Source organism: Chiloscyllium plagiosum, unplaced genomic scaffold (genome assembly GCF_037043375.1).
Source record: "Chiloscyllium plagiosum isolate Xiang-an unplaced genomic scaffold, Cpla_swu_hap1 HiC_scaffold_6, whole genome shotgun sequence".
Taxonomy (NCBI): Eukaryota; Metazoa; Chordata; class Chondrichthyes; order Orectolobiformes; family Hemiscylliidae; genus Chiloscyllium; species Chiloscyllium plagiosum.
In genome coordinates, this window is record NW_028270144.1 from 108,637,004 (window position 1) to 108,657,399 (window position 20,396).

Below are 20,396 nucleotides of genomic sequence, written 5' to 3' on the forward strand. Positions count from 1 at the left end.
AAAATCACAACCTATCCCAATAACACACAAAATGTTGAAAATCTTAATTTATGTCTCGTCAATTTGATAACTTAAGTCTTTCAGGGTTAAAATGTCTAAACAAATTTCCTTAAACTTGAGTAACAATGATCCCTTTATTGAGTTAGCAAAAGGAATCCTATACTCTCTGCACATGCCAAGCAAGTAGTCATGTGCTGCTTTGCCACATCGGTGTTTATAATCACTGCCATTTTCGATATGAATTAAGTTCTCACAACCTACCTTTATCCTGCAATCTTCCAAGAACTCTCGATTACTCCAATCTTTGATTATTTTTTGCATCTCTGGCTTTCTTTGCCCCGCCTTTGGCGTTAGTGTAGATGATCAAAAAGACTTGTGTTTTATAAGACAAATGGAAAAGGCAGTAGAGAAATGGGTAGATATAAAGAGAGGAATTCAGAGCTTCAGGCCTTGATAACCAAAGTTACTGCTGTCTATGGTGAAGCAATTAAAATGGATGATCTAATGTCCGAATGAGAGGAGTGGAGCTGCCTGAGGGATGTCGACTGGGAATATTCAATGGTCAGAAAACAAAGTATGTTACAAAGTATTCAACACTTCCAGTGAAGTTGCATGTTTAGTCAAGTTCAGACCTTTTATGATTTGCAAAGCTGAGCACAGGGTGTGCATTCAAAAGAAAACAAACTACAAAATATTGCTTTCCCTAGATTTGAAAGTTACTTTGGCAGCCAGACAGACCACAACGTTTGCTTTAGTTTATTTTTATTCGGGGCCATGCAGATGGGGGTCCTATTATCCTGTGTCGCATGATAGACATGGAACAATGCTGTAACAGAGATCTCAAGCATACACAGTTTAAAAAGAAAAGTTACAATATCGCAGCATTATTTGTCTACACTGCTAATCTTTGTATGAAAAGACATTTACTTTGGGACTATGGACTTGTAGCTTTACAGGACTGTTAGAACCTGGGCTTTACACTTTTCGTGTGTGTGTGTGGGGGGGGGGGGGGGGGGGAATGGGGCGGGGGTATAAAGTATGCCACTCAAAAGTGAGGGGTTAATTAAGCATCAACTACTTGGATTCCAGCTAGTGTTGTTTATCTGGAGGAAAGCGTTTCCAAGCCCTTTGGAGCTTACAGACAAGGACAGGAAGCAAAACAATGGGTTGTGGAAATGGAAGCTGAAAGCACTGCCTCTTTAAACAGAGTTTTGAGGAGATTCTGGAAAGCAAGGAGAACAGTGGGAAAACCTTATGAACCGGACGGGGATTCTGCGAGTGGGAACATAGCACCTGAGTGAGGGTCTTTGTGGCAGGGTAGGCAGTATTTAATGGAGCCTATAAGAATGGCCAGTGTGCCTGGCAGGGGAAGCTTCATGAGATGTGAGCTGTAAGAGTGGTTTCCCAAGGGAGGGTGGGGGGGTGGGTGGGGTTGAGATGTAGAGATTAAGTCAACGGCTTTGTAACAGCCGGTCGAGCCTTCCCCCCCTCACCACCCCCCCCCCCCCCCCCCCCCCATTCACTGCAGTTTCCTATTTTGAAGACATTTGCATCCCTTGCAAACTCATGACTTAAAAGGATTTGAAAGATTGATCCAGTCATACACAAGAAGCTTGTGTGCTTCCTGTTGCATGCTTGTTCAAAGATGGTGGGCAACAATTGAGTTTGCCCGTTTGAATCTGTGGCAAGCAGTTGTTTCTGTTGAAAAACTTGTGGTGCAGAGTGGAGAGGGGGCCAGGTGGGCCAACGTGGTTAGAAGGGACAAGGACTAAACAGGTGAGCAGGGTGTTGGATCAGGGGAGGGGGCATCTATATGCTGGGGTTAGACATCTTCAAGGAAAGGGCAGGGTGGGGTTAGGACATTGGAAGTGTACATCACAAAGGGAATGGTTTTCTTAAGTGTGTTTGAGGATTAGGAAACAGCAAGGAAATGCAGAATGAAGGTGCCAATACACCCAACCTATACATCCCTGAACATTAGGGACAATTTAGCATGATTAATCCACCTAACCTGCATGTCTCTGAACTGTGGGAGGAAACCAGAGCACGGGAAGGCGGGAACCCACGCAGACACTGGGAAAACATGCAAACTCCACATAGACAGTTGCCCGAGGGCAGAATTGAACCTGGGTTCCTGATGCAGTGAGGTAGCAGTCCTAGCCACTATGCCGCCCTGCTGGACTGGAGGCAAAGTTTCAGGGAGGTGACATGTAACTATGGGGCTGGCCCTGTCTCGGGTCAGACATACAAGCAGCTGAAGGGGAGAACAGATGGGGGCAGAGTGCAGGATTACTGGGATGTAAAAGAATGATGAGATGGGAGGGGGACCAACAGACAGTGTAGTTTGGAAGCAGGAATGGGGTGGGAATGGTATAAGTGTGGTGAAAGAAATGGTGGCTCAGTGGTTAGCACTGCTACCTCACTGCGCCAGGGACCCGGGTCCAATTCCATGTTCAGGCAACTGTCTGAGAGGAGTTTGCATATTCTCCCTGTGTCTGCATGGGATTCTTTCTACAATCCAAGTACGTGCAGGCAAGGTAGATTGGCCACGGGAAATGCAAGGATAGGATAGTGGGATGAGTTTGGGTGGGGTCCTCTTTTGAGGGGCGAAAGGCCTGCATCCACATTGGGATTTTATGATTCGATGAAAAGCTACAAGGAATTGAATAAAGTTCTCATTGAATGCCTCCTGTGTCCTCCATCTTGCCTTTTAATTATATAGGCACTGGGTCCTGACATGTGAGTGGAAATGGAGCCCATTTCTGCTTCTGCAGTTGGCAGCCCTGTTGCCCTTATTAGCTTCCATCCAGTATGTTTGAAGTGATCACTAAGATAAGATGCGGACTTTGAAATCCATTTCCCGAGTAACCATGCCCAATGTTGGCAGTCCTGACCAGGGACCCATGTTTCCATTTGGCACTCAGATTGAAAATTCCATTCCCAGGAATCGAGGCTGAATTCCTGTGCTGTGTTGAAAACTCAACTCCCTAAGGCAACAACGACAGTTTTGCAGTGAGCATGGCAAGGTTAGCTCTCAGGCACAGCTAAATAGTGGCTGTAGGTTTTCCAGTGGAGACGCCAGAAGGAAGTGTGTGCACACCAGGACCTGAATGCAGGGAGTCAGGTGCATGGTCCCTCATTAATATCCATTTCACTGGGAAACAGCATATGCAGTGCAGAGAGAAAAAAATGTTGCAGTCAATAGTGAGTGTGGTAGAACATGAGCCTTGGTAGGAGGTGGGTACAGGAGTAGAGAGATATTGTGTGTGAGGTATTGAGAGAAGCTGTTGGCACATAGTGCTGGCAGAGTAGGGAAGGTCATTGACCTTCTTCCCAAGTTGTTATGCGTTTCTCCAAACAGCTGAGACTGCACTAATAAACGTGACAACCTCAGACCAGGCTGGCACTGTGTGGTATCTTGGCCTCCTCTTGGTCCTGGGGCAAAATGATATCCTGCCTCGGTACCACATTGTCCACCAGGACCTCCAGGTCCCTGCCCACAAAGTTGGATGCCAAATTTCTCTTGCCTGCCACATCCAGAGTCAATGTCAGGAACCATACAGGCCTGTTCCTGGCTACCAGCTTTTAAAGATGGTGATGAAGCCAAGGATGCCAGTTTGGGATGTCCCTATATTGGAGTGATAGAATGAGGTTAGAATTGGAGGAGAGTGGGGTTGTCGGGATAGCGCAGGTAGTTAGGAGGTAGGTTTAGTAATATGTGGCTAGAAAACACGTTGGGTCTCGCAGAGAGAAACCTGCCCCGACGTGAAAGTTGATAAAACTAACGGCATAACATTTTAACCAAAACAACATAAGATTCAGCACATAAACCCATTTAATGGAAAGGTATTGGTTTGTAGTGAAGGTGGAAATGGGAGTCACTAACAACACTGGTTTAGAATTGCTGACACATCCTCAGAAATTAGGTAGACTAGTTTTGCACAATCTGGACGCACATATGTGGTTAAAACTTAGGATCTTGATATAGAATTTGGCCTTCAAACCCTAATTTCATCCAAGAATTAATTTACCATAAAATCTGAGTCATTGCAAAAATGCAGTCATGCCATTCCGAAGTATTATTTCACTGAAAACTTTGATTTGTTTTAAGTTTCATTTAGACACTTGAACTATAAAGGGAACAGAACTGCAGACAAACACATTGTCAAAGTATTGTTGTATATTTTATGGAATCCAAATGCAGAGTGATGACCTTGTGAACATAAGAAACAGGAGAAGTCAGCTATTTGACCCCTCAGGGGTCTGCTCCACTATTCAGTATGATCTCAGCTGATTTGTTTGTGTTTTGAATGCCACATTCCTATTTTCTCTCGATAACCTTTGATTCCCTTGCCTAACAAGAAATTCAACACATCTGGCAGTATCTGTGGATAGAAATGGATTTGAGTCCAGTATGAATCTTCAGAAACTATCTACCTCTGCCTTAAATGAAAATCAATGATCCCACCTTCAGAGGCAGAGTTGCATAACCTCTGAGAGAAAAATTATCTCTTTCCTAAAAGGGGCGACATCTTTTTTTTTAAAAACTCTTTCTTTTGTTTTGGAGTCAGTCACAAGAGGAAACCTCTTTTCCATGTTAAACTTGTCAAGGCCAATCAAGGTCTTAGACACTTCAATCAAATCACTCCTCTCTCCAATGGAAGCAAGCCCAGCCTCTCTAACCTATCCTCAGAAGACAATTAACTCATTTCGGTATCAATCTAATAAATCTCTTCCAAACTGTGTCCAACTTATCTACATCCATCCTTAAATAAGGAGAACAAAATTGCACACAGTACTTATGATGTGGTCTCACCAGTGCTGTGCATAACAAGCATAACATTCTCATTTTAATGTTCACTTCCTCTTAGCATCCCATTTGCTGCCTTGATTACTTGCTGTATCTGGGCACTAACCTTGTGCGACCTACACACCACTACAACTACAGCTCAGAATTCCACAGTCTCCATTAAGTAATAGTCTATTAGTTCATTCCTCCTCCCAAAATACACTTCAGATTTTCCAACATTATCCAGCTGCTAGACTTTTGTTTTCCTGCTGAAGAGTTTATTACCAAAACGTTGACTCACCTGCTTCCTAGATGCTGCCTGACCTGCTGTGCTTTTCCAGTGCCACACTTTTCCACTCTGATGACGGTGTTTGCAGTCCTCACTTTCTTCTTTTTTTAAAATTCTCTCAACCCATCCACATCAGTCTGGGAATCCCTTACATCTTCCTCCCGACACATTTTCCCACCTATCTTGGTGTCACCTGTGTAATTAGCCACCAATGTCTTTGTGCCTTTCATCTAAGTCATTGATGTCAATTATACAAAGTGAGGCTGCAGCATAGACTCCTGCAGAACTCCACTCATCATTCTGCCAATCAGAAAATGACCCATTTATGGACGGTGTAGGTTTCTCTGAGATCCTACTCCATGCTTCTAAATTCGGGTGAATATACTTCTCACTGATCCAGTCTGTCTTCCTATATCAGTCCTGCCGTCACAGGAATCTGTCTGGGGAAACCTTTGTCACACTCCCTTCGTTGCCAGAACATGGATAACGAGACCAAAACTGCACACAATACTCCAGATGTAGTCTCAGCAAGGTCCTGTACAATTGCAGCAAGACATCCCCGCTCCAGGCCTCCATTCCTCTTGCTATGAAGGCCAACACAGCATTTGCAGGTGGGGGTGAGGGGTGGTAGATCAAAGGATATGTGTGAGGTATTCAGATGGATGGGTCAGGTGCCTTTGGGATTGTAAAAATGAACAAGAATGTGCCTAAAAAGTGCATAAATAGAGTCATAATGTCATAGAGATGTACAGCATGGGAACAGACCATTTGGTCCAAATCTTCCATGCCGACCAGATATCCCAACCCAATCTAGTCCCACCTGCCAGCGCCCGGCCCATATTCCTCCCATTCAAATGCCTTTTAAATGTTGCAATTGTACTAGCCTCCACCACTTCCTCTGGCAGCTCGTTCCATACACGTACCACCCTCTGCATGCAAAAGTTGTCTTTTTTTTTATATCTCTTTCCCCTCTCACCCTAAACCTATGCCCTCTAATTCTGGACTCCCGCACCCCAGGGAAAATACTTTGTCTATTTATCCTATCCATGCCTCTCTAAGGTCATCCCTCAGCCTCTGACGTTCCGGGAAAACAGACCTAGCCTATTCAACCTCTCCCTATAGCTCAAGTCCTCCAACCCTAGCAACATCCTTGTAAATCTTTTCTGAACCCTTTTCAAGTTTCACAACATCTTTCTGATAGGAAATGCCATCAGAACTGTCAAATCTCTGAAAGAACTGTCAAAGCGTTCAGAGTACTGTTGTTAAACAATGTAGAACACAAATGTTTGTTTTCATAAGAGATCAGTGGAAAGGACTTCAAGATTATTTTTCCCAATAAGTTTGTAGTGATTGGAACGAGGTTGGTCAGGTGGATCTCATTGAGTAAGAGATCCCTGATTGGGGCTGTTAACCTGAACAATCAGGGAGCCCTGGCCGACTGATTTAAACAGTAGAGTCAAGAGGGTCTCCTCATTCTAGGGTCTGGCTTTAAGCTGGCTGGTCCGAGTGCATGTAACGTGCATTGTAAATAAAGAATGACTTGGTGATGGCTTACTAACTTCTGCAATTATTTTAAAGTTTATTTTAATGGGGATGGTATCAATTGACATAAAACATTTTTCTTCTGTCAACATTTCTCATGTGCTTTGCTGAATTGGATACTGGTAGAAATGCTTGAGGGCATGGTTTGGAATGAGTTGGTATTAGCTTGTGGTCTACAAGAGGGCAGGGTGGCAGTACAGGGCAGCAGGCAGGAACAGAAGAGCCACGGGAATGGTTAGAGGGGCATAAGTTAGCATGGAGGGCATGATGGAATATGGTGTTGGCATTGATAGAGCAAGGAGAGAGAGCGGGGTGAGAGCTCAAGGGAATGTTTCTGTTTTCAATCCTTTTTTAACATTTCCATGCCAAAGCATGGACGAAAGCCTTGTGCTCAGCTCACATAAGAAGCTAGCAGCCTCTGCTCTCCTTCTGAAGTGTCATGAAGGCCATGGCATCAGAATAATCTGACCTGCCAAGGTACTTTTGAGGACTGGTTGAGTTTGTGCAGTTGGGGGTGAAAATCAGATCCTTTGTTTTTCCAGCAAATAAACAACTGTTTTCCCCTCTTTTCCAACCCTATACTATTTTATGTCACCTTTTTGTGGATCAAGAAGGCCTTTGGTACTAAACAGATGTGAACCTCAAAGTCAAAGTTCAAATTGTGAGGATGTCACAGGAGAATGACATTTCATCCTACACACACTTTTCATGTGTTGACCTGTGTTTAGATTTAGATTAGATTAGATTAGATTACATTACAGTGTGGAAACAGGCCCTTCGGCCCAACAAGTCCACACCGACCCGCCGAAGCGCAACCCACCCATAGCCCTGCATTTACCCCTTACCGAACACTACGGGCAATTTAGCCTGGCTAATTCACCTGACCTGCATATCTTTGGACTGTGGGAGGAAACTAGAGCACCCGGAGGAAACCCACGCAGACACGGGGAGAATGTGCAAACTCCACACAGTCAGTCGCCTGAGGCTGTTCTGTAAGTCCTGCACAAAATCTTTTGAGAAATCCCCTGGACCTGATCAGGTGTGACCTAGACTTCTGTGGGAAAACTGGGGAAGTGATTGCTGGGTACCTTGCTAAGATATTTGTATCATCGATAGTCACAGGTGAGGTGCTGGAAGACTGGAGGTTGGTTAACGTGGTGCCACTATTTAAGAAAGGTGGTAAGGAAAAGCCAGGGAACTATAGACCAGTGAGCCTGACCTCGGTGGTGGGCAAATTGTTGGAGGGAATCCTGAGGGACAGGATTTACCAGTACTTGGAAAGGCAAGGACTGATTAGGGATAATCAACATGGTTTGTGTGTGGGATATCACATCTCACTAATTTGATTGAGTTTTTTGAAGAAGTAACAAAGAGAATTGATGAGGGCAGAGTGATGGATGTGATCTATATGGACTTCATAAAGCATTCAACAAGGTTCCCCATGGGAGACTGGTTAGCAAGGTTAGATCTCATGGAATACAGGGAGAACTAGCCATGCGGATACAGAACTGGCTCAAAGGTAGAAGACAGATGTTTCTGGTAGAGAGTTGCCTTTCAGACTGGAGGCCTGTGACCAGTGGAGTGCCACAAGGATCGATGCTGGGTCCAGTGCTTTTCATCATTTATACAAATGATTTGGATGTGAACATAGGAGACATAGTAAGTTTGCAGATGACACCAAAATCATCGGTGTGGCAGACAGCAAAGAAGGTTATCACAGAGTACAATAGGATCTTGATCAGATGGGCCAATGAGCTGAGGAGTGGCAGATGGAGTTTAGTTTACATAAATGTGAGGTGCTGTATTTTAGAAATGCAAATCTGTGCAGTGGGTGGTGCATGTATGGAATAGGCTGCCAGAGGAAGTGGTGGAGGTTGGTGTAATTACAAGATTTAAAAGGTATCTGGATGGGTATATGAATAGGAAGGGTTTAAAGAAGGTGTGGGCCAAATGCTGGCAAATAGGACTAGATTAGTTTAGGATATCAGGTTGTCATGGACGAATTGGACTGAAGGGTTTTTTTTTCCATTCTGTACATCACTATGACTCTAAATAACGATTTCTGTGGGAAGTCGTATGAGTAGTCAGGGACAGAGTGAAATATGAATCCAAAATCATTTGATGCCTTCAAAAACCACTGTTAGATTTGGTATTGTAAAGTAGATGTGTGTTTCAATGCAGGGATTCATCATGGAGATCTATCCTGAAAGGGTATGTTAATCCTTACGTTGAACTCTATCATGTAGGTCATAGAATCATAGTCATAGAGATGTACAGCATGATAACAGACCCTTCGGTCCAACTTGTCCATGCTGACCAGATATCCCAACCCAATCTAGTCCCACCTGCCAGCATTAAGCACATATCCCTCCAAACCCTTCCTATTCATATACCCATCCAACTGTTTAAATGTTGCAATTTAGGTATTATCATCTGTTTCTGTTGAAGAAAGTGACAGAATGCATTAAAAATGTAAAGCTGAAGTCCTGTGAGCATCTACTGGAATGTTTGATGTTGTGATTTAAAATGACTGACAACTTTTTTTTAAGAAAAGTGCTTTTGAAAGTTGATGAAAATTTCTGCTCTTGCACCTTATCATTTATTGATTGTCACTCTGATTTGAAATGAAGACAGGATATCATTCTACTCTGTCAGTTTCAGGTAATGGAGATGAAGGCTTTTGTTAAGATCACTGTAGCCATTGTAAATAATGCACTTCAAAAGCTGAAAATAGCTTCGACTCAGCTCAGCAGGTGGTTTGTTGATCCAAGAATAACTCAAATCCTGAAGAAGCTGTATTAACAGAATGTGCCTCTGAAGTAGTTTTTTGTTTGTTTATAAAACAAATACATAAAGGAATTGTTTTCTTTAGTGATAGGGTGAGAGGGGAAAGATATAAAAGGGACCTAAAGGGGGCAACCTTTTCACGCAGAGGTTGGTGCGTGTATGGAATGAGCTGCCGGAGGTAGTGGTGGAGGCTGGTACAATTAAAGCATTTAAAATGCATCTGGATGGGTATAGTATTAGAGTGGATTTAGAGGGATATGGGCCAAGTGCCGGCAAATGGAACTCTATTAGGTTAGGATATCTGGTCGGCATGGATGAGTTGGACCGAAGGGTCTGTTTCTGTGCTGTATATCTCCTGACTCCAAGTGTTAAACACTATCAACGATAGTGTGTTGGAAATCTGGGTTTTATTATATTTCTGGCAGTTTTTTCTATCCCAAGTAATTTTAAAATGATTCCTGTTGGCCCAATTTGGAAGTGACCTGTTTGTTTGTAGATAGAATGTACACGTTTTCCACTTACAACACTGGCATCTACTTGCCAATATGAAACTATGCTGAAACTGCTTGGCTAGAGACAGTTATTTGTGGAGCAAATGTCTTCAGTACTGTTATTGGAATGTTGCCATGGCCTTTAGCCTTTACAGTATCCAGTGCCTTCAGTTGTTCATGCAGAGAATTGAATTGGCTAAAGACTAACATCTGCAATGTGGAGACCTGAGGAGAAGGTTGAGATGGATCATCAACTCTGCACTTCAGGCTGAAGATTGGGTGGTGTTGGGTGGGGTGGTGTTGGACGGGGTTGGGTGCGGGCAGGGGAGCGGTGTTTGACGGGGATGCGGCACTGCGGTGGAGGCGGGCAGGTTTGTACGGGGTTGCGGGGCGGCCAGGGGTCGGGGTTAGATGAGGTTGGGGGGGCAGGCGGGTTCAGGATGGGGGCGGATGTGGGATGGTGTTGGACGGGATTGGAGGTGGGCGGGGAGTGAGGTTGGGTGGGCAGGGAGCGGGGTTAGGGGACAAGTGAGGGGGTGGTGGCAGATGGGGGGACTGTGTTGGATGGGTTTGGGCATTGGGGGGCGTGGGGGTTTGCGCACGGTGTGCTGCAGCCTAATCTCCTGAATGGGGAGCGGACTTAACTGAAAACTCCAAGCCCCAGAGGAGAGGCATTGAATCAATTAACCAAGTAATCAATTATCCAAACAAAATACAGCCTGCCCACCTTGTTTGGATAATCGAGGTTCCTCTGTATAAGGATTTTGCCAGGATTGGAGGATTTGAGCTACAGAGAGAGACTGAATAAGTGTTTTCCCTGGATCGTCAGAGGCTGAGGGGTGACCTCAGAGGTTTATAAAATCATGAGGGGCATGGATAGGATGAATAGACTAGGTCTTTTCCCTGGGGTGGGGGAGTCCAGAAGTAGAGCGCATAGATTTAGGGTGAGAGGGGCAAGATATAAAAGGGACCTAAGGGGCAATGTTTTTGCACAGAGGGTGGTACGTGTATGGAATGATCTGCCAGAGGAAGTGGTGGAGGCTGGTACAATTGCAGCATTTAAAAAGCATCTGGATGGGTATATGGATAGGAAGGGTTGAGAGGGATTTGCTGCAAATGGGACTAGATTAAGTTAGGATATCTGGTCCGCATGGATGAGTAGGACCAAAGGATCTGTTTCTGTGCTGTACATCTCTCTGACTCTGTGACTCGTCCTCCTGGTGGTAGTTCAATTGTCCAACACCATGTGTGTCTGGGTATGGCAGTATTGCAGAGCTTAGATCTGATCCATTGGTTGCAAATTTCAGGAGTACACTGGAAAAAAAACAGATCTGACCCACTGATACAAAGTTAATGACCTCCAGGACATTCGCACCCAAAATCATTATGTCTGATTAGAAAGTTTGTCATTTACCAGCATGGTTTGTAGGGGATTCAGTTGAATTTCTGTCAACGCAGCCTCATTGAAATGGATCTTCAGCTAAAAATAATGAGGCAATTAAAGCCAATGTTGTCTTTTGGGTGGCTGATTATGAGAATTACAACATTGCTGATTCTCTTTGGGTTTGGAATAGACCTTTCTGGGCATAGCATTGCTGACATGAAAAGACAAATTGTAAAGGCAAGCCATGATTTAATGAAAATATGCCAGTAAGCATGCAGTTCTGGTTTAGTATTGACTGCATTAGTCAAAGTAAATCATTGGAGATTGATCAAAACCCCTCCAGTCAGTATGGTTTGTTATTTCGTGAGGGACAACTAGTATGAGAATTCTGAAAAAGATGTGATCATATGGATATGGAAGTGAAACCATGTTGAACTCTGCTGTTTTGTTTTTGCTTGTAAAGCAGCCTTGCATTGTGATTTAGAAATACATGTTGCACTATCCAGTTAATACTCATATTTAGCCTGAATGATAGTGCACTAAGTGTCTTGACTCCAAACTACAAGTCTTTCTATAATCCTGCAGTTTTTTTCCCACTTCCTCACCAATCCCCTTCCCATTCATCCACCGTCATCCATTATACCGCTCCTCGAAAGCAATATCTCTCACTTGGATTTTAAAGTTGAATGACAGCAACAGCTTCTACTTGTGTAGCCCCTGTAACTAACAAAACAGCTTAAGGCACTTCTTTGTAGTGGAGATGGCTTCTAATATCTCCAGTCATCTGCTCATGTGGGTTCCTGTGACATGTGTTTTCAGAACTGGGCCTAATTGTGCCCCAGTCCACACAGATTGCTTGCTAATAATTAAAAGCCAGAATTGAGTGGATTGTCTTTTTTCCTTACTCACAGCTGTGGAGACCAACAGTAATGCACACTGTCAACCCAATTAAGCTGGGGTTTAACTTGTAGTTTCTCTGCTGAAAAATACACACGGAGTAAAGGCCATTCACCCTCAACCTGCTGCGTTCAAGGCAGCGTCCATCTTTACTCAGTTATCCCAATGGCACCATAAGGAAGTACCCATTCTCTGGTTGGCATCTTCCATCATTCCACAGCTGTGAAAAAGGTAATTTTTCCTGTGACATAAAGAGCACAGAATTGCAACATGTCATATTAGAATGCTCCAGATCTTCTCTGTAAAAGGCAGGCTGGCACTCTGACTGCATTGCACAATCAGAGGTGCCCTTTTGCTGATGTGACATTAAAGACATTGCTGTTGCCTGCTTGGGTGAATGTGGCACTAAATTTTGCTACAGCAGGATTGTATCTCTCATCAATGTTTATCCCTCGATCAACCTCAGGAAACCATGTTATTTGGTGCTATCGCACGGCTGTTTGTAAGACTTTGCTTTGTGCTGCTGGGTTTCCTGCAATAGGCAGTTCATTGGCTGCAAAGCAATTTGAGACACCTGATAATCATAAAAGGTTGTACTTAAGTACATGTTTTTTTTTTCTTTTTGAAAGGTAATGCTATCAGAGTTAATGGTTTAGATCAGAAAGAAACCTTTCTTGGAATCAGGGTGTATCAGGATGTGAGATTCCGATACAACGTGTTGCTGTCCTTTGCCACAAGAAACATTATACTTTTTCACAGCTGTTGCATGATGGAAGGTGCCAATCAAAGTATGAGCATTTCTTCATCATGCCATAGGTGGGGGGTAGAAGCTGGGAAGGATGGGCAGGATAAAAGGAATGACGATGACACTCCTCCCAGTGGCTTGCTATAAAGTGACTTTGATGGATTTCTAAGAGTCGATGTGCCTGTCTGAGGTAGCTATAATTCTCCTGGAGCAAGGAAAACACAAAGGTCCTTGAGCTTACAAAATATGTAGGTCAAACATGCTTCTAATTTTGTTAAGCTGCAAAAAGCTGTTTTCAAATATAAATATAGCCCATAACTGCAGTGAATGCATAAAACACAATTCAACTGACCATCTCTCACAGGATAATTGTAGCGAAAGGGAATGATATGTTAACATTTCAACCGCTAATTGTTATGCAGTTGCTGATAGGTGCATTGTTCATATCCATTGTTTCCACATCCTATTTTTAGGTTTTGAACAATCATAAGTTTTTCTTTCTTTCTTATCTCTAATTGTACGAGCTAAAACAGATTTTTTTTTACTGACAGCAGCAACTTTGGATGGGCAATATTTGGCGATGGCGGATACTGGAGATTATAGTCAAGATTAGAGTGGTGCTTGAAGGGCTTTTGCCCGAAACATCGGATGCTGCTTGACCTGCTGTAGTTTTCCAGCACCACTCTAATATTTGGCAATGACCAATTCCTATGAATGGATTTAAAAAAAAAATGTTCAGCTCCTTTCCCATCAATCCTGTATATGTGGGATGAGGGTAAAGCTCAATGGGTGGAACCTTACAGGGGCCTGAATAATATGGTCTATGGTGAGAAATGTGTTGGAATCTCACACAAGATTTTGTGAGGCCTATCCTGATGTCAGGAGCAACTCAATGCATCTTGTAACTAAATTCAGCGAGCCAAGATTTTTTGCTGAGTGAGTCTCCTATTAAAGGGATTTATTGCTTGTTAATGACCCAATTAACTCCACATCTCACCTCATTAATATGCAGTTTCATCATCCTGCCACATGCTGGAGGCAAACTAGACGTTGAGAATTCTCAATGTGGAGGTCAGCAAATTCAACTCATTGCCTGCTCCAGAGGACCTCCAGGTTGGACACTGGGCACCAACTACCCATAGGCACATGACCACATTCATGGACATTGGCATCCAACATGTGGCAGCACTAAGAACCCTCATGGCATATCTCTGATCTGCTTCTGATATTCAACACTGCGCCTTGGGGGCACAATGGCAATCGCATTGTAATGCTGTGGTAATGACAATTTGAACTCAGGGCATGCACCCATCTTGTGGACCCGATTGGGCTGTACCTCTGGGCTATTCATTTGCTCTCTTACCGATTGCTCACGTTAAATCCATCTGGATAATCACAGAATCCCTGACTTGCCTTTTTTTTGTACTTTGCCCCTCAGCAAGAGATATTGGGCTCACCACGATGGCGTATTACTGTGCCATTTAGTGTAAGCACAACACCAGGAAACTTGTCATGGCTGTCAGCAGTCCTCCGTCAATTCAAAGGACAAAGCTTTTGGTCAATGGGTGCTGGCACATTCAGTAAAGGGCAGCCTCCAATTCCAACCCCAGGTGGTCGAAAATGGTCAGTCAACCCCTGACACAGTCAAATTCATGATCCTCCCCTCAAAAGGGGGGGGGGGAAAGCCAAATGTCGAACCGCTCACCACCCATCTTGATTTCTTCTGCCCTGTTGTGAGTTGCTTTCCTCCTGGAATGAGAAAGAGAGAGAGAGAGAGACGGGTAATAAAGGAAGTGAAAGTGGGTGGCAGAGCTGTTATTTCTGATGTAGCGAGGTGGAGTAGGCAATGCAGAGGGCATACAGGGCTGATGCTGTTGGGGTGGGTGACAGTGAGTGAGGGAAGATGTTCTAAGTGATAGTAAGATTGGTGGAGCATGACCTTGCTGGGAGGTGTGTGTGTGTGTGTGGTATTGAAAATGATCGCTGGCAAAGTGGAGACTGTCATTAACCACTCTCCTACATGGTTGGGCATCCTGCCAGATGGCTGAGACTACACTGTCCTGGGTGGTAAACTCAGATCAGGCTGGCATGGTCTGCTGTTTGGCCTCCATTGCTGCTCTTGGGGAAGAGGGTGCCCTGCTCTGCACTGGCCCATCCAGCATTACCTTTCCACAAAACCGGACACCAGTTTCCCCCATCTGTCATGTTCAGAGCAAATATCAAAAGCCATGCAGGGCAACACTGGAGTTACAGTGCTTGACTGGGGACACAATGGTCTATTAAAGATGGCGACATCACCAGGGATGAGAGTCCATTCAGAGATTATCCCGACAGTGGTGAGTTGTTCCGGGTGTGCCAGGTGGTAGAATGGGGCTAAAATCTGACAGAAAGGCATGCGACGTGTAGGTAATGAGGTGGGTTGGATAAGATACAGCACACCATCTCATGGCATAAGAGTCTCCATGAAACATCACTGAACTGACATTTAGCCAAATAAACACTAGATTCAGCTCAATTTTATGAAAAATGGAATTGGCAATTGTGGCTGAATTATAGCACCAACCTAACTAGAAACAAAATCAAGAACAGCAATTGCTAGAGAAATCAGCAGATCTGGCAGCATTGTGGAGAGGAAGCAGAGTTAACGTTTTGAATCCAGTGACCCTTCTTCAGAACTAGAAGCCAGTCTTGTAAATGAGGGGAAATGGAGGTGAAAATGAGATATTTTGAATGGAAGAGCAGTCTCAAGGGGTTGTATAGTCTACTCTTAAACACCTATTTCTCTTAAAGAGTGTTGATGTTATGAGATAATGCTGTGTTCTGATAGATTGTTTGCTGTAATCCTTTGTTCTTTAATTTCAGTGGAAGTTTTCAATCCTTGTGGACCTTTAGGATTGATTTTGCGATGTGACAAATGTCTGTTGCAACGCGCAGTAAATCTGAGATTAATCGTGTGTTTATAGTTTGAAACTCCATTCTATCACACTCACTTAGAAGTCACATCCTCTTTGAAGTGAAAGTCTTTTGGGTTGTACATTCATTTGGTGGTTAGCACTGCTGCCTCACACACCAGGGACCTGTGTTCAGTTGCAGCCTCTGGGGACTATCTATGTGGAGTTTACACATTCTCCCCGTTTACGCGTGGGCTTCCTCCAGGTGCACTGGTTTCCTCCCACAGTCCAAAGATCTGTGCATTAGCCATACCAAATTGCCCTATAGTCACCAGGGATGTGCAGACTGAGTGGTCAGCCATGGGAAATATGGGATGACAGGGTTGATCTCGGTGGAATGCTCTTAAGAGGGTCAGTGCAGTCTTGATGGGCTGAAAGGCCTCTTTCCACACTATAGTGATTCTATGATTCAATTAAAATTTTGATTTTTTAGCACTAATATTTCTAGACACACATCAAACTGTACACTTATTCTAGGTGAAAGTGAGGATTGCAGATGCTGGAGGTTGGAGTCGAGAGTGTGGTGCTGGGAAAGCACAGCAGGTCAGGCAGCATCTGAGGAGCACAGAGAGTCGGTGTTTCGGGCAAAAGCCCTTCATCAGGAATAAGGGCGTTTGCCCGAAACGTCGATTCTCCTGTACACTTGTTCTGTATGAATGCCACCCTCTATTTTTCACGTCTTCTTTGAACATGTCTGCATCTGTGTCATTTCTGCATTGACTGTGTATTTGCTAAGTTTAGTGTGGTAATTTTTGTGTTCTTTTCAAAAGCATTTTGAAATGTGCAGTATACTTATGAAATAAATTTTAAGTCAATTTTGCAGGCATTGCATCTTTAGCATTAAATATCAAGGAGTGCTAATTGTTTCTTCTTAGCTGGTTGGTTTGCGAAGTGGATGCTAATTCCTTTCATTGTGCACACTTTGTAAGGCACCGATGTTAATTGCATAAGGTTTAAGAATCTGAATGATTGGATGTTGGGCAGAAAAGGTCAGGATTAGAAACATAGGGCTGAATTTTTGGTTTCCTTTAGCTAAGTGTGAGTTGCATTGAGGTTTTGGGAATGTTTCGCACCATGAGACCTAGTGGGATTTCTCGCTGTAACTTATCAGACATACCTCATTAACTATCCCCCCTGCCCCTATGGCATCTTCAAATACAATTCCATCCATATCTCACCATGTGCCACTCTAGAACAGCTTGCCACTCTTTCTTTTATCCATTCATGGGACATAGGCGTTGCTTGCTGCGTCAGCATTTATTGTCCATCCCTAGTTGCCCTTGAGAAGGTAGTGGTGAGTTGCTTTCTTGAACCACTGCAGTCCATGTGCTGTAGGTTAACCCACAATATCCTTGGGGAGGCAATTCCTGAGTTTTGACCCAGTGACACTGAAGGAACGGCAATATATTTCCAAATCAGGGTGGTGAGTGGCTTGGACGGGAACTTGCAAGTAGTGATGTTCTCATGTATCTGCTGTCTTTGTCTTTCTAAATGGTAGTGGTTTGGGTTTGCAAGGTGCTATTGAAAGATTGATATAACTGCCAAAGTAATTGGCACCACTTGTGCCTTTGCTAGCCTTGAGACTGTACTGTGCACCTGAACAAGCAATGGCAATTCTGCACTGTGCCTCACCGGTGATGTACTGGCACAGCAACCACAAAGCCACACTGCTCATAGCATATAGCCAACATGGCTGACACTCCCTCACACATATGACTCTATTCTCTCACCCTGATTACTGTTTAATTATCAGGCCACACAGTTTACACAGTATCCTTAGAGACATCCCATCTGAAGACTCTCTCTGAGTTCTGAGGACTCTTTCCCCAGTGCCTAGTGGTCTCCTACATTTTGTCATTGTCCAAGAAGGGAACATCCAAACAGGCAAGAAATCAGACAATTCCAACCATGAGCTTTTGGTGATAGCTGGCAGAAGAGAACACAAAGGGAATTCATCAAGGCCGCAGTTTGCACTCACAATGCAAACCAACCATGTCCCCCCAATGCTCTTCCAACTAACCCCTGCCCTAGACACTTTGACTTTCCACCCATCAACATCTTTGTTCCTATGTCCACAAATGCCTCACCTTAACCACCCTACCCCAGCCTTGACTGCGTCCCACTCCTATTGGCAGCGATTAGTCCGTAGACGTGACTGACCAAATCTCTGACCACTGTCTTTGCAGCTCCCTAATTGATGATACATGATTCCCCTGACTGTATTGTCATATCTGGTCCTCCACAATAGACCACTTGACTCTCCCACGACCACAGTTGGAACAACCACCTTACAGTAAGCATGGTTTGTAAGCTATCGTTATAAGCTTCAGTGAATGTCTCCTGGCTGCTACTCTCTCTGAACCTTCTCGATGTCTTTTCCTCCAGGATCAGAGAACTGCATGTGAGAATCTGTATTTGTATTTTCCTTTTATGCCAAGGGGTGTGTTTATGAGATGTTATTATGTCAGAATAATGAATGAGTAATAGTTACTGTATCTATTATTCTGTTAAGTTTTCCAATAGAGTTAAGTTGTACTAAATTCCTCTTCCTTTGTATTTTAACTACAATACTTGGATAAATTGTACTTTGCTTAACATCGAGTAGTTTGACCAGTTTCATTGCATTTGGAACAGACACTTTCCATTTGCCTTTAAAATGAGAAAAATGTAGGGTCTAGGCTACCTTTTAAAAATATTCTGAGGGGGCTCTGGTCTGGCCTGGTCCATAACAGCAGGATATGGATATCTCGGCATCCCACAGCAGCTGTCCTGATCTTCACCTGCAGAGGCCAGGAAACTATCCACATCAGGAGTGAGGGGCCCTCCAGCCGTATGGGCTCTCTCTGTCCCATTATGCACTGGCCTCCTCTGTTGTGAGTAAATTGAGAGGAATTTAGTTCGGTCATAGTGTGTGGCCTTACTGTTAATCCTCGTTCAGGTGGTCAAAAAGTGGTGAGGTGTTCTGAGGAAATGGTGCAGGGTCAGTGCTATGGAAGGTGAGGGAAGATGTCTCAGACAACATAGAGAGTAGCAGCCCAGATACCTTATTGGGAGTTGTCTGCAGTAGTTGGTGGAGTGAGTTTGAGGTGGCATAGGGAAGAGTATGGCCCTTACCCTGTATGGCCCTTACCCTGGCACAGCAGAGAAGGCTTTCCGGCTGTTCATTGGAGCCATGTTTTTTATTATCCTTTCCCAGGATGTGGGCTTCACTGGATAGACTAACATTCATTGCCTGGCCCTAATTGCTGAGATGGTAGTTGAGTCAACCTGTGTGTCCACAGTCACATGTAGGGTAAGGTTAGCTGTTTCCTTCTCTAAAGAGGGCTAGAGTGAAAAAGATGGATTTTTCCTGACAATGGCTTCATGGTCATCATTAGACTTTTAATTCCAGAGTTTTATTGAAGTCAAGTTCTGCTGTGATGGGATTCGAACCCAGGTTCTCCAGAATGTACCTGAGTCTCTAGATGAACAGTCTAGTGATAGCCTAGTGGTGTTATCACGTCCCCAGCACTGTGGCATTGACTCAGATGACCCAGCAGACCAGACAGCCGAGGTCCAGCACTATGGACTCTTTTGCATCACTCCGGTAACCAAAGCCGCCAGGTCATTGTCAGAGAATCCCAGTGCCACCTTCTCCTTTTCCAACATGTTCACAATCTATCTTTGGAATGCCAGTGTTTCTCTGGGTGCCCAGTGGCCTTTTAGAGATGGCATTGAATAAAAGGGTGACAGACTTTTGGCACGATTCACCGAGTGGCGAGTTGTTCTGGGAAGGGCACATGGTAAGATGGGACTGAAATTGGTCATGAGGGACAACATAGGGCAGGATTGATAGTTAATGTGATGAGTTTGGTATGAAATAGCAAGAAGGTCCTGCAGCAGAAATCCCTCCTTAAAACTCGACAGAACACAAATTTAGCCAAAATGATTGAGATTGGTTATCTAGGATTCAATGGTTCAGAAAAATAAAACTGAAGTGAATTCAATGTGACTTGAACTGACAGAAGGTTTAATGGAGATACTAAAATTCATGAGGATTAAATGGTGGAGAATAGGGTGGCATGTGAATCTGTTGCCACTCTTAAAAGGTTCACGAACAAGAGGGCATAGGTTTAAAGTCATGTGTAAAAGAAGCAAAGGCAACATAATGAAAATTATTTGCACAGAGTGAATAGTTAAAAATCTAGAATGGAGAGTGCTGGTGGGTCAAGTTAAACTGAGGCATTCAAGAAGAAATCCAACTATTATTGGTGAAGGAAGAACATGAAGGGTTCTCCTGAGAAACTGGGGGAATGGCACTAGATGAGTTACTGACTTGGAGAGCTGATGCAGAGTGATGGGCTCAATTCCAGGTTATAGTCCAACAGGTTTATTTGGAAGCACTAGCTTTCAGAGTGCTGCTCCTTCATTAGGTGGTTCTTACCACCTGATGAAGGAGCAGTGTTCTGAAAGCTAGTGCTTCCAAACAAACCTGTTGGACTATAACCTGGTGTTGTGTGATTGTTAACTTTGTCCACCCCA

At 43.9% G+C, this 20,396-nt stretch overlaps 1 protein-coding gene and 1 long non-coding RNA gene across 2 annotated transcripts in view; one reads left to right on the forward strand and one right to left on the reverse strand.

Moving 5' to 3' along the window:
* Window positions 1-408, reverse strand: part of LOC148149836 (uncharacterized) — a 43,834-nt gene extending 43,426 nt beyond the window's left edge. Inside the window, exon 1 of the long non-coding RNA XR_015757478.1 lies at window positions 262-408. This is a non-coding gene — a long non-coding RNA (uncharacterized LOC148149836). The remainder of the gene's footprint in view (window positions 1-261) is intronic.
* The window catches only part of mgat4a (alpha-1,3-mannosyl-glycoprotein 4-beta-N-acetylglucosaminyltransferase A), a 281,788-nt gene that overhangs the window by 76,969 nt on the left and 184,423 nt on the right, over window positions 1-20,396 (forward strand). The gene's annotated exons all lie outside the window — the stretch shown is intronic.